The 13,952-nt window shown below is 44.3% G+C and overlaps 1 protein-coding gene across 4 annotated transcripts in view; it reads right to left on the bottom strand.

Moving 5' to 3' along the window:
* FAM107B (family with sequence similarity 107 member B) overlaps positions 1-13,952 on the bottom strand; it is an 86,881-nt gene that overhangs the window by 21,142 nt on the left and 51,787 nt on the right. The window lies entirely within an intron of this gene.

The raw sequence follows: 13,952 nt of genomic DNA, 5'->3' as shown, positions 1-13,952 counted from the left end.
CAGCTGCTATCTGTCAGAAGAAAGTGAGGCTGATAGTCAACCAATGACAGTTTGGGTTGCTTTCCATGGAAACTAGCAAATTACTCCTGCAACTAAATTTCTTCGGCCTTACACATCCCCGAAGTCTCAGTCTTGGCTAAAAAGAGGCATTTTCTATATTGTCCAAATATATCATGATCAAAGCCAAAGTTAAAAAAAACAAAGCAGCTCTTGCATAATCTAGTTTTGCCAGGAAATTGGATATTCAAACAAACTTAGAAAAGACTAAAGACAAAATATATAGAGAAAACGAAAACAAAAACAAAAATACTCTAGGGTGTGAGAACAAGAAGTCTCTAGATAGAAGAAAACTAATAGAAAATAAAGAGTCATTCAATTCCTAGCTCAGGGGAGGAGGTAAAAATGGATTAAAGGGTGAATAAAATCCTTCAAGGGCCCACAGCCAACTGTAACAGCCCCTTGTCTTGCCAAGAGGCTGATCCTTGGTGACTTTTTTCACTCAGTTGAAAGTCCTAGGACTGCAGATAAGACACAAAGCCCACAGCCTCACTTCCTCCCCTCCTGTGCAGATTCCAGAATTCCCTGGTAGACTGCAGAACTACCCTCATCCTGTGAGTAGTACGTGGTGGGAGGGAGGAATGTCCCCTAGGCTCAGCCAACAGCAGCACATCTATGGGAGAAACGAGAAGGGTGACCAGACGTCTGCCATCTTCACCGTATGGAGGTGACACACAGTCAGAGCCTGCTCTGCTCTGCAGCTCTGGGTGCCCCAGCCTAGTCAGTCCCATCTGAGGCCCCAAACCACAGAATGTTTATCAACCAAACAGGTGCATTTGGGCTTATTCCCAGGACAATGGCTGGGCCTGAGAACTATTCTAGAGAAATTTCCCCCTGAGAAGGGCCTTGGCTAACGTTCCCCAGACCAACTGCTCCCCAGGCGCTGGCAGTGTCACTTGGCCTGTCAGGTGTTATTTCCGGTAAGAAGTGCCTGTGCCTCTGGCCCTCAAGGTCTGCCCCCAAGGGCTGTGATCAGTGGTCAATAACAGAAAACAAGTGTCATTCTTCAAATATTCACAGCAACAGCATGTTACTATGCACATGACAGTACACACCCGGGGGGCTTTCCTCAGGTCATCCAGGGCTCCCTTCTTTGGTGACACTCTCCTGGGCATCTCCTGGGTCTGGGGCCGGTGTCCATCTCCTTGCTGATGCAAAGGCAGCCCGTGGACCACCGTCCCCCTGTCCTCTCCCACCTTTCTGCCCACACTTCCTCTTCCCTCCCTTTAACGCCACCAGCAGCCCAGGCAGGTGGCCACAGCCCTGTCCTCTTCTCTCAGTCATGCCTCTGGAGACCCCACACACCTTTACCCCTTCTGCTCCATGAGCTGTTTCTGAAGTGTGTGTGAAGATCGCTCCTGTCTTCCCGAGCTCTGGCTCTGAAATACCAACTTCGCACTGGAATGTTCACCTCAGAATCAACAGACATCGAGTCGAGCTCCACCTTACTCACCATTTACTGAAGGCCTCCCGGGTGCCAGACACTGCCCAGGTGCTGCGAACGACACTCAAAGGACAGAGCCGACCCCACCCCAGAGGGTCTACACTGCAGTGGAAGTCATCCCAGGCAAATTTGAGTTGGAGCTATTGTTTCTCAAAAGCAACAGAGACGACAGCACACACATCATCTTCAGCTGAGAAACAATTCCTGGCAGTCTTCCCTTAACTTCCTTATTTCTCCAAAAGGTTCTATCTCACAGGTTTCAACCCTAAGTACAGAATCGATCATCAGTTCCCTTCCATAAACGCATCTGAAAATCATCCCCTATCACCAGCCGCTCATCCCTCATCCTAGGAATGATGCACTTGGTTTCTCCACGGCCTCCATCCCCCCGGCTGCCTTTCCCCCAATCCAGCTGCATCCTCAGTCAAATCCAATGAGCTAACTCATTTCATCAGATCAGGGCCACCGAGCTAAGCATCAGTGGTCACCTCAAGAGAGGACGCTAAACTGCTTGGCCTTCTGTGGCCCCCTTCTCGATAGCGGAGTCCTCAATTACCTTTTCAAATGTGTGGTTCTTAACTCTCTGGCACCAACTCCAGCCAGCCAGTACACACCAAGCCCACGCACGTTCCCATCTCCACCCCTGCTCCCTATTTCCTCCTGGGCAGAAATCCGCCCCCGCTGGCCAGTCAAACTCCAGGCACCTTGCAAAGACCAGCTCACAGCCTGCCTCCCCGAGTCTTCCTGGGGCCTCTCCTTTGGAGACATCTCCTCCTGTTTGAACTGCTGTGGAAGAACTGCACTGGACGCCCCTTGCCACAGGCACTTCCCCACCCGGTGAGCTAATTTCCCACGTGTTTCCACATTGTCTCCCCTTGAAGGACACAGAAGTGAATCTCTGCAGAAGAGAAAAGACCTCTGAGTGACTTCCATCCTCTCCCCTCTGCTCTGGCACGACGGCTTGTACGTAGGCCACACAAAGTAGCAGTGGCCTCACAGTGACTAGCAGACACAAGAGTTAGGAGAAAGCTGGAGCTGCCAACTTGTTGTGCCTCTGGCTGACCTCCAGAGGTCTGCAAACCTCTGGTCTTACCCCCTATATTGCCTTCCCCAGCCCTGGGCTGTATGTCATACCGTGTACACCTTATTAAAATTTACTGAATGGGCCGGGCACGGTGGCTTATGCCTGTAATCCCAGCACTTTGAGAGGCTGAAGCAGGCGGATCATGTAAGGTCAGGAGTTTGAGAACAGCCTGGCCAACATGGGGAAACCCCGTCTCTACTATATATATACACACACACACACACACAAAAATGAGCCAGGCACGGTGGCGCATACCTGTAGTCCCAGCTACTTAGGAGGCTGAGGCACAAGAATCGCTTGAACCCAGGAGGCAGAGGCGGCAGTGAGCCAAGATCATGCCACTGCACTCCAGCCTGGGCAATGCAGCGAGACTTCATCTCAAAAAAACAAAAAAAAAAGTATTGAGTGAACAGGATAACATGGGTAGCTTAGAGTATCCACATGTAGGAACTTACCCCACCAAGTCTTCCCTGGCTCCCCCTCAGTGTTTTCCCTTTACTTTCCTGCAGGACTCCATTAATACCTCTCCTAGGATACTAAAGTCTGCTTCTATTAAAATTAAATTTGAAGTTGTCTTCTTTCTCACGTTAAGCCCATAAAGGGAAGGCCCGACTCGCACTCATTTCTTAACCTCGCATACATTTCAGTCACATGGTGGGCAGCCAAAATTGACCAGATAATGCTCACTTTACATTTAGAAAGGCAGACATCGGATTTCCAAAAGGACCCAAAAACAGAGTAGGGAAGGTCAACCGATGCTTTAAACAAATTCTGTGTCTTCGTTTGATCTCAAAAGGGCTCAGAACTAGTAAGACATACAATCTTCTTAACACATACCAGTACAGAGAACCAATACCCATTTCTTTAACCAGCAGACATGCTTCCTCTTGAATAAGATGGCTCAAAAAAAAAAAAAATCCTCACTAAAAGTCCGTAACACTAATTGCTATGTATGAATAGTGAGTCTTTTGCCAAAGAAAGAGAACTTAAGACTTTTGTCTGGTGGGAAATAGATATATTAGTACATTGGCTTGCATAAATATTCCCATGAAATAATTAGTAGTTCATTAACATGCAGCACATCAATCTGCAAAAACTTCTAAGCAATCGAAATCCTGTCAATTAATGGTTTCTTTAATAAGCGATTGCCTTAAACTCATTGGCCTTAAAATTGATAAATTACACTTATCACATAACATTTGATAGATGACTATTAAGTGATTTGGAGTTTCTCTCTCCTATGTAAAGCAGCCTGATGAAATCTGGAATTCAAGGACTCTTGATTTTACCAGTGAAGCATATTCTGTGGTCTAACAGTGTCACCCAGTGGTAAAAGGCACAGTTTGGTGTTCAGGGGAGCTGTTGCTTTTTAAAGAAATAACCATCATACGTGTTTCTTTACTAAAAGGAAAATAAAACACTTTTTTGAATTGCAAGAAGAAAACCAGTACGTAAATTCTAAAAAACATGACCGGCACAGAAGAGAGCAGCTCTTCATCCAAGGCCACTCTGAAGCCTTTGGAGACCACTCAGGAAGGAGCATGCAGTCCTGAGCTTTGCAGACCACTCAGGAAGGAGCATGCAGTCCTGAGCTCAGGAGAGAGGCGCGGTGGTGTAGGACCCGTGACTCAGAGCGGTGCAGGAGGAGCTGAAATTAGTCCATTCCCCAGGCCAAACAAGACACCACAGGCCACCCTCACTCTCAGCTGCACTGTGTCCTTCCTGCTTTGCCCATCTGCCATGCAGCCACGACTGTCTAAAGTTCAGCTCTTTCAGGAAAAAAAAGCAACCAATTCTGTTCCAAGGTTCATTATCTGTTCCTAAAAACTTAAAACAAACAAACAAACAAATGAAAAACAAAGAATCCCATATGGTGAAGCTTAACTGAAATAATAAATTATTTAGCTTCCTTATCTGCAAAAAGAGAAGGCTGTGCCAGACGACCCTTGAGATCCCTTATTAGTGAAATGTTCTGATAATAGAGAAGAGTTTGGCTTATCTGCTGGTCTCCACCACACAGGCTTATAACCAAGAGCCCTACAGCTCTTGTCCCACCCTGAGGGCCTGACTGACCTGTGGAGGGCCACACCTTGGCCTCCATTCACTCACCCCTGTTCCCAAGAACCAATGACTTCTCTACATGAAGCCTACTTTGAGTAAGTTTTCAGGTACGCATGTTGAATTACCCAAGCTGCACCCACCCTCACTCCAAGTCCCCCGAGGAGAGACTCAACTGCTTGGCCCAGGATTACAGAAGCCCACACGGGAAGGCAGAGTGGAGCAGATGTTATTTAACCACAAGTCTGTATCCTGGGGCTCCCACAGTCAAGAAACACATTTTTAAAAAATCAAGACCCTTGAACTAGCAGCAATAGTCACCCATACCATATATGATAAACAAAAGTGAGCCAATGTTTATTCTTCTTTGCATAAAATCACCTATACCAACACCTATACATTACAGCATCATTCAATTAATTCAAGTCTGAATCCCAGAAACTCTCCTGGAATCAAGCCACAGTTCAGCCCTATTTTTCCTCCCTAGTTTTTCCTGACATACCTTTGCTTACTGTATAAATCCATGGATATTCTTCTTGCCTACTCCCACCAAAGCCCAAATATACATGAAAAAAGTTAATGATGAAGTTTTTCTTATTCCCTTACATTTAGAAAATCAGCATCTACTCTCATAGACCACTTGTAAGAAGATAAATTTCTGCTACTCTCTTTCTGAAGAGTTTGTTGGCAATGTGTAGCAAAAGGCCTTACCATGAAACAGCCTTGAACGTGGTTACTTCCACTTTTAGTGGAAGTAAAGAGATCAACAGAGATGTCGACAAGTGTACACAGAATGATATTTATTCCGGCATGGTCTATGATAGTGGAAAAAATGGAAGCCATTTAAATATCTAATAATGGAATACAATGCAGCTTAAAATCATTCCTTATTAGAATAAATAATGAAAGGGAAAATATTCACAAGGCACCAAATAGGAGAAAAACATCAGGTTCCCAACAGTATGCCCTTTACTTTGGAAAATAAATGCCTACGTGTGTGTCTGTGTGTACAAATGCACAGCACAGTGATCCTCAAAGTGTCATCCCAGGGTCCGAGGCATCAGCACCACCATGGAATTAGTTAAATGCAAATACCTGAGATGCAGTGAATCAGGGTCTCTGGGGGGTGGGCCCGGCAACCTGTGTTTTCATCATGTTTGCTAAGTGTCATATAACCTTTGCAGTAGACATTAAATTTATTCCATTGTACAGACAGGGAAACTAAGGCCCAGCGAGGCCAGGTGACTTGCCTAAATCTACAAAGCTAATCAAGTGGCAGCATCATGCAGCCAGCTCCAGAGTCCACGTTCTGAGCCGCTTTGCTACAGCACCTCTCTATATTAACTCTCCTATTTGGACGTGTGCTCTGTGCTCTTTCTGCTAAATTAATGGCAGGATGCATCCCACTGTTGTCTGATCATCTTCAGAGCAGTTTAGCACTTCTGTTACAAAGCTATTGATCTGGGGGTTGGGGGTGTCTTGGGCACTATCACTAACATCCCCATTAATATACCTCTTGATGAAATACCTGGTTGACATCTTTGAAGGCTAAAAAAAGATATTTAGATCTAAGTGCACGTTAAATACCAGCACACATAAGCAAAAACTTGAATGCCATCAGCGACGGCATGCAGCATGATACTAACTAAACACACGAGGCACTTGTTGCCTGCTGGAGTGGAGCAGCCATGCGGCAATCCCATGCACAGCTTCCAAACCACCTGGCCACCATCTTTGAAATTATACAAGTTTTCATTGACTTCTTTTCCTTTTTGGTGTTTGCATGATTTCAAAACTTGCATGTAACAGAATCCTTATTTACATTATGTTATTTTACAGTCACAACATGAAAATTGGTAAAATAAAGTTATCACACTTAATTCCTAAACTGCAAGTTCCTGAAGAAAGAGGCCTCCCTGGGAACTTTTCCCTATGTTATTTTCTGAGGAGAAAACACCCCGGTCATTCATCTCAGGAAACTACAAACAGGATAGACTGAGAAATTGGTTGATTTCGGCCTAATCATTCATGAGAGGAAGGAAACTACACAGACCACGAAAAGCTTCCTGCTGGGCTAGCTTTCAAAGCCCTCAAACATTCCTGTCTTCAAAAGCTGAAAAATAATTCCATAATATTTATGACCTGGCCCAACTGGCCAAACAAACTAATACTTTCTTTTTTTTTTTTTTTTTTTTTTTTGAGACGGAGTCTTGCTCTGTCGCCCAGGCTGGAGTGCAGTGGCACGATTTCGGCTCACTGCAAGCTCTGCCTCCCATGTTCACGCCATTCTCCCGCCTCAGCCTCCCAAGTAGCTGAGACTACAGGTGCCCGCCACCACGGCCGGCTAATTTTTTTTTTGTATTTTTAATGAAGACAGGGTTTCACCATGTTAGCCAGGATGGTCTCGATCTCCTGACCTCATGATCTGCCCATCTCGGCCTCCCAAAGTGCTGGGATTACAGGCGTGAGCCACCGCACCCGGCCACAAACTAATACTTTCAAAAGAAGAGACTATCTTCAAACAGACTTAATGATAGAAACTGTAGAAGGAACACAGAGACCATGTGTTCAACTTCCTCATTAGGACAGATGAGGAAACTGAGGCCCAGAGATGAAATGACTAAGTTAAGAGAGTGGCAAAGACATTCTGGACCACACAGTGGCAAAGCTCGGACTAGGACCAAGATCGGAGTCCAGTCCACTCTTTACTACCCAACACTGCCTCTCACTTCTGACTGCTTTGCAAATTTTCTAAATGGATTGCTCACATTTTCTACTGAATTGTGGGTGTTGTGGCACTGTGAGTAACACCACCATTAACATTACCTCTGGATCAGTAGCTGGATGGCATCTTTGAAGACTATAAAATATGTTTCAACTATAAGTACACTTTAATAACAGCTCGACAGTTTTATCTGCTTCTATAGCTGATCAAGTTTTAAGAAGTACAAAGTCATCATGATGATTTCTAAAACTTCTCAAGCTAGGAGAAAACTACTGCCTTTTTTTAAATTTGCAGTATTACCACCGAGCAGCTACAATGTTTAAAAACCAGTGACTGCTCAGACACAGTTACTTAGACATCCTCTGAGTCTCTACTTCCCACTGCATCTTGCTCCTATTAAAACCTACTATTCCTCAAGCATCAGCATTCCAAATGAAATTAAGTTGGTGAACAAATTAAATTCAACCCTACCAACCACCAAAGTAAAGACCAGTCTAATTGACAACTCGACCCCAATATTCCCATCAGAACATAATGAAGGCTCAAAAAATGACTCAGATGGGCCCACGCTACCAAAAATAAACCAGATGCCCCCTCTTCTCACCAACATGTATGACTGCAAATCCTTTACTGCATGGCCACTGTAACTCTACTTTAATCTCCTACCTCCTAGATAAAAATTGTTGGGATACCCAATCACTGAATTGTTCCTACCTCCTGGCCACATCCAACCCAGATCTGGCCCTATTTCCCTAATTCCACCTTCAAACCACCCAGTCCAACCACAAACCCAAGTCTGCCTTTCCAAAATAATCCCAGGGTTCTTCTGGGTACACTGGCCCCAGCAGAAGCAAGCTAAATGAAGCCAACTTCTGTATAACTACACGTTGTGTTCCTGGTGGTTTTCGGCTGATGAAATTAGACACTGTCTGAAGTAACTAGTAACGTATGGCAGAGTAGAAAGAACCTTAAATAAAAGGTCCACAAACCTAAATCCTGACTTCACTCTCTGGGTTTGTTTCCTTACTGGTAAAATGACAGCCAGTCATCCTATCATTTTATAAGTTTTTCATCTCAAATCTCCATATATTGGCCAAACTGTGGGTCAAATAGGTTTGTTTCTATGGAAGAGTATGTTCTAACTTCCAACCACTCACTCACTACAGGTTGAGCATCCCTTATCCAAAACACCAGAAGTGTTTCAGATTTCAAAGCTTTTCCAATTTTAGAACATTTGCGAGTGTTTGGAATGTTTCTGAGTATCTACACTCTGAAATGCTCCAGTGAGCATTTCCTTTGAGCATGTTGGTGCTCAAAAACTTTTGAATTTTGGAGCATTTCAGATTTCAGATTTGGGATGTTCAGCCTGTATTTCACTTTTGAAATACTGAATTAGTGAAGTGTTTGTCTGGAAAACTTCATTTTTCACTCTTAAAAAGAAAAAAGAGACCTTAATGCCAGAAACAACGGTAACAATGATGTGTTTTTTCTGTAGGCTTACAATGTTCCATAATTGAAAGAATTTAAGTTGGCTCTTATTTGATTTCTGCTTCTGCAATGAACACTGAGCATGAGGACCGGGACACATCTGTCTGGGTCTTTGGAGGATTGTCTGTCTCTAACCAAACCCTAGAGAACAGCTATTTCCATGGCCCAGGTCCTTTTAATTCAAGTCTGTTTTCTTACTTCCCTCTCTTCAGGCCACCTCGTGAGCTTTCTGTGAACAACCAATAGGCAGATTTCTTAGGGAAGACACCAAAAGCAAGAAAGGAGTAAAGCAACAGCTGTCAGCAAGCCCAGGACCCAGAGCGCTCTCTGGTTGACTGAACTTGGTTGACTGAACCTGGTTGGCTTAACCGGTTGCTATGTCTCCTACGGGGGAGCACAGGGTGGGCCTGAAGATGAAGAGGGGAGCAAGACGTGCTCCAGGAGCTCCCAGCCTGGAGGAGAAGACAGCAGACGCAACAGACCCACCCAAGGGTCAACAACTCTGAACACGGACCCCTGGGGGTCCAGGGGGAGGCACAGGGAGGCCTGAGGGACCAGATGCTCTCCGAGAGCACCTCCTGCCAGTTCCAGGGGAGGCACGTGTGCCCCTGTAGACAGTTCGGTAAGGATGCGTGGGACGCAGGTAACAACACCTAGCTGCAAGTAGCTGGAAGCGTGGGGCTCCTCTGCAGCTCACACGAAAATGCTGGAGTTGGCCCAGGGCTGCTTCAGCACTTGCAGGTGGCAGGAGGGACCTGGGCTCTTCTCCTAGCCCTGCCTCAGCTACCCCAGGCACACATGGGAATAAGGGAAGGCAGGGACAGCCCCTGAGGAGGGCTCTCTCCAGCTGGAAGGTAAGGCACTCCCAGAAGCCCCTGGGGGCCTTCCTCCATCGCCTCATTGGCCAGAACAGTGTCACATGACCACTCCAGCCACAAAGGGTGCCAGGAAAACGCAAATTGGCATTGAGCAGGGAAGAGGGGATGGCAATGGCTGTCAGGTGGACAATCAAGCCTGCTCTACATGTACACATGCACACACACGCGCACGCACACACACACACAGAGTTACCAAGTGAATGCTGAGTCCCCCCCTAAATTCCTATGTTGAAGCCCTAACCCCCAAAGTGACAGTATTTGGAGGTGAGACCTTTGGAAGGTAATTAGGTTTAGATGAGATCATGAGGCTGCAGTCCACATGACGGGATCAGTGTCCTTATAAGAAGAGGAAAAGAGACCAGAGCTGCTTCTTTCTCAGTCTCTCTCCCTGTACTCTCCAGCCCCAATGCCATGTGAGGGCACAATAAGAAGATGGTTGTCTGCAAGCCAGGAACCCAATCTGCTGGCACCTTGCTCTGGGACTTCTAGCCTCCACAAGTGTGAGGAAATAAACGTCTATTATTTAAGCCACCCAGTCTACGGCATCTGTTATGGCAGCCTAAAGAGACTAAGACACATACGAAATTCAACCGCCTTCAGCGGCAGGCGATCCTCCTGACAAGGGGCTCGCCGGGCCGCTTAGTTAACTACTCTGGATCCCAGCTCCAAGCTGAAAGGGAAACAAGAGCAATGGGAGTTTCTTAGAACTGCTAAGTACTCGCAGCATCTATAATGAAAGCTGCAATAAGCAACAAAGATGAGAGAAGTTTAGACCTTTTAGTCTCAGCTTTTCCATTTATGTAAAGCCTCCCTTTTAAACTAAGGGGGATTTGGCAAAAGTTTAATGTAAACACATTTGTAGTGAGTGTGGGCACTGGAATAAGGGAGTAAACTACACTGCCCCTGAACTTTCCTGATTCAACTCTGCACATTAATTCAACTCCCTCTGGAGGCTTGTGGTTCTAAGAAGCCAGGCCTTGCCATTTTCCCACAGGCTGCCTTGCAGAGTCATGAGTAAACAAAAGCAAGGCAATCCCAGCTCCATGAGACCGTTCACTCACCACCAACAGTGATCTCAGTCACTCCATCACAGCACACCCAAATCCAGAAACTCGAAGTGATCTCCCCACAGGACTGAGCTGAAGCCTTTCACTATCTGTACGGACAGTAACAGACACAGGAAAACTTAAAAGTAGAATGGGAAAACGACTGCATCCTGCAAGTGAGCATCCTACTTGGCAAACAAAGAACACAGAACGATGAAAGCCTAAAAGCAAAGAGCTCACTGGTAAATACCCAGACATCGGGTATCACTGCATAACAACTTTTTTCTTACGGGAATGGAAAGGAGGCTGTTTTAGAAAATATTCAACATTTCAAAAATTCATGTAATTCTAGAGTTAAAAGAGGCCTTGGAGAAATACCACTTCATTTTAGTGATGAGGAACAGAGTCATCAGTCATAATCCAGATCCTATAGAAGTGAAGTGATCCAATTCACCCTGACTCCAACAGGATGCTTTTAAGGATCATTTAAGACTACTGCAGTAATCTCATGTCTACTTTGTAATTTCCATCCTCAAGTCAATTCTCTCTCTGTCTCTCTCAAAACAAAGCCTTAATAGTCACTCCTTCTCCCACTACACAAGTCTGTGAGAACCACCACCACCTACCACTGAGTCTACAGCTCTAGTCCTTGGCTGTCGGTATGAGGACTTTTGCCCCAAGAACCAATACATCCTCCATCAAGTTACTCACTCTGGCAATTCATTGCATTGCAATCAAGTCTGTTACTACCTAATAACTCCATGGTCAAGTAATGTTTGCCCAAAGTCTCAACACATCATCAAGGGATTTAAATCCTATAACAGCAGTAATGACTCGGGGGAAGAACAGAATAGAGTGGTATGGTAACCCTCAAGCAAATGCTCCACCTGATACGAAGTCCACATGAAATGGAGAACTCTGCTCCTTTCCCTGAAGTTACCCAAGTTGTCATGCTTTTTCTTTTGTTGTAACAGGATTTATTACCCAAGAACCCAGCATCCCATCAGCTTTGACTTCACTCACAGCTCTTATCACAAAGGTCAGAACTTTTTTAACAGTATCTTTTTTAAGTTCACATAAATAGGAGCTACTGGTTACTTTAACTAAATGAAAAGGATAAGGACAAAGGACACGTCAACATACTCATAATGAAAACTTGTCTTTTACTGACAGCTGGTTATAAAGGAAATCATTCATCACTTCTAGAGGAACAATTGTAAAATAATCATCTAACAAGAAACTACAGATCATCATAGCTAACTACTTCCTTTATGCCTTAAAAAAAATTAATCTGAACAGCTTAATTACAGTAGAATAGTGTTACCTCCTTAAACAGATTGAGTGCTTAAAATGTAGCATAAAGGCCATGAAAAATGAGACAATTCTTTTAAAAGTTTTCGGAGGCAACTCAGAGTTGAAAAAACAAAATCTAAAAGTAATTCTCTACATTTTGGTTTATAGTGTTTTGTTTGTTTGTTTGTTGTTGTTTTTTGAGATGGAGTTCGGCTCACTGCAACCTTTGCCTCCCAAGTTTAAGCGATTCTCCTGCCTCAGCCTCCTGAGTAGCTGGGACTACAGGCGCCCACCATGCCCAGCTAATTTTTGTATTTTTAGTAGAGATGTGGTTTCACCATTTTGGCCAGGCTGATCTTAAACTCCCGACCTCAGGTCATCTGCCCACCTTGGAACCCCAAAGTGCTGGGATTACAGGCGTGTGCCACCTCACCTGGCCGAAAATCTTACAAATGTCAAACTGGGTAAGATTTCAAGTATTTGTGAGTATACTTTATCCAAGATTTTAAAATTCAGTTTATAGTAGAAAGTACCTAAACACAATGGTACATGGGACATGTTAATTAGGAAGGACACTATTTTCCTTTTTTTTTTTTTTAAGGACACTATTTTCCTCATTTCATCTATGAATCTTTAGAATTGAAGACATAAACCTTATATTTCACTTACAAAATATATTAGCTCTGGAAAAAAAAAAACTCTGTATTACCATTACTATAAATTGTTATACCTGATAACAACATATTATCACCAATGTTAAGGAATCTCTTTTTCTCCTTCTATAGTTTAATCCACTGAAAGGCCAGTCTCAACAGTCCCTATTTGTACCTTTCTGGCTTTATCAAATTCTCCCCAATTCTCCCCCAAAAAGGCTTCAGAGCCTTCTTGGTGGCCTGTGACACTAGTTTTTCATATTTCAACCCTACAGTGGTTGGACTGTGCTTCCTGTCTACTTTTGCCACACATTTAGCCTCTCGGAGACCTACCTTCTGTGACATACACTGTAGTTCTATTGTAAAGGATCACAAACTATTTCATTTAGTGTAGAGAAAAGAAAAATGACAGCCTTAGAGAAACAAAACATTTTTAATTTGAAAAGGACAGTCTGTGTGGTCACATCTACTCCGTATAATTGCCTGTGATAACTCGCTTGGCTATGTGTGACTCTCCCACCTAGAAATGATGCTTGGGAAGATCTTAGTGGAACCACAGAAGGAAGGAGGACGATGCAAAACACTGCCACCGTGATGACCAAAGTCCTAAACCCTAAAAAGGGTCACGGTGAATCCACTCAATGGTGATGGAAATACAGCTAAGAAAGACTCAGTTATAAACACTTTCCTTCCCTGCGCAATTAGACTTGCTCTAAAGAACTCTGATCAACTTTCTAAAATATCTCACATCAGAGCCTTTCAAATTTTTCTGTCTGTAACCCAAGTTATTTATATACAGTGACCCAATAACCACACACACCCAACAATGAAAAAAAAAAATGAAGTCAAGGTTTCCAGGAGAAATACACAGCCTTTACAACATGCTGTATACTCTGATAAGTTCATTATTTCAGCCAGGGGTGGTAGCTCACACCTATAATCCCAGCACTCTGGAAGGCCAAGGCGGGTGGATCACTTGAGGCCAGGAGTTCGAGACCAGCTGGGCAACATAGCGAAATCCCATTTCTACTAAAAATACAAAAATTAGCCAGGCGCACACTCATAATCCCAGCTACTCAGGAGGCTGAGGCCCAAGAAAAGCTTGAACCCAGGAGATAGAGGGGTTGCAGTGAGCCAAAATCTCACCACTGTACTCTAGCCTGGGTGACAGGGTAAGACTCTATTTAAAAAAAAAAAAAAAAAAAAAAAAGGCATTATTTCACTTT

Source organism: Papio anubis, chromosome 11, assembly GCF_008728515.1.
Source record: "Papio anubis isolate 15944 chromosome 11, Panubis1.0, whole genome shotgun sequence".
NCBI lineage: Eukaryota > Metazoa > Chordata > Mammalia > Primates > Cercopithecidae > Papio > Papio anubis.
Note: the sequence above shows the minus strand (reverse complement) of the source record. Positions and strands in the feature narration are given on the sequence as shown.